Source organism: Mandrillus leucophaeus, unplaced genomic scaffold, assembly GCF_000951045.1.
Source record: "Mandrillus leucophaeus isolate KB7577 unplaced genomic scaffold, Mleu.le_1.0 Scaffold234, whole genome shotgun sequence".
Classification (NCBI taxonomy): Eukaryota; Metazoa; Chordata; class Mammalia; order Primates; family Cercopithecidae; genus Mandrillus; species Mandrillus leucophaeus.
Window position 1 is genome coordinate 933,446 of NW_012102410.1, and position 952 is coordinate 934,397.

At 47.6% G+C, this 952-nt stretch overlaps 1 protein-coding gene across 1 annotated transcript in view; it reads right to left on the minus strand.

Annotated features, from left to right (window-relative positions):
* ARHGEF18 (Rho/Rac guanine nucleotide exchange factor (GEF) 18) overlaps positions 1-952 on the minus strand; it is a 150,794-nt gene that overhangs the window by 12,325 nt on the left and 137,517 nt on the right. The gene's annotated exons all lie outside the window — the stretch shown is intronic.

Here is a 952-nt window from a genome sequence, read left to right on the forward strand (position 1 = left end):
TGCTTCCGTCTGGGCCTAGAAGTTTCCTTTCTGCCTTGCCTGCATGCCCCCACCAACACCTTTCCAGGTCTCAACCTTCAGCACCAATGAGCAGCCACATCTTCTAAAGGGCATTGGGGAGGTCACCCTTTGCCCCACCGCACCCAAACAGCAGTGAGGTCAAGGGCCTGGTAAGGGGAACGAAGAGTGGGGGTCACCCTCCTCGTTTATTTTCAAACAATTCAAAGCAGAAATATTTTGCCATCTGGGGGACAAAAGACGCTATTGCAATGAAATCCTAGAATCCTTTTTTTTTTTTTTTTTTTAAACTATCTTGGAGGCCAGGTCTTGCTCTGCAACCCAGGCTGGAGTGCAGTGGTGCAATCATTGCTCCCTGCAGCCTTGACCTCCTGGGCTCAAGTGATCCTCCCACCTCAGCCTCCTGAGTAGCTGGGATTATAGGCATGTGCCGCCAGGCTCAGGTAATTTTTGTATTTTTTGTAGAGATGGGATCTCACTATGTTGCCCAGGCTGGTCTTGAACTCCTAAGCTCAAGTGATCCTCCTACCTCGGCCTTCCAAAGTGCTGAGATTACAGGAGTGAGCCATCTTGCCCCTTAGTATCCCGATAATGTGTCAATTTCATCAGCTTAAAAATTTGTTTAAAAATAGCAATGCACATACACACTACAAAGCTCAAAAGATACAACAGTGTGTAGTATAAAACAACAAATAAGCCTCTGTCTTGTGCCTCAGGCCACCCAATCTGTCACGCATCCTTCAAGAGACAATGCTTCCACAGACCAGCAAAATGCACATTTTAACTGGTTAGAGTAAGCTACACTGTGTTCTCCACAAATCCATATGAGGTCCTGACCCCCAGTACCTCAGAATGTGGCTGTCTTTGGAGATGAGGCCTTTAAAGAGGAGATTAAGGTCTGGGCGCGGTGGCTCACTCCTGTAATCCCAGCACT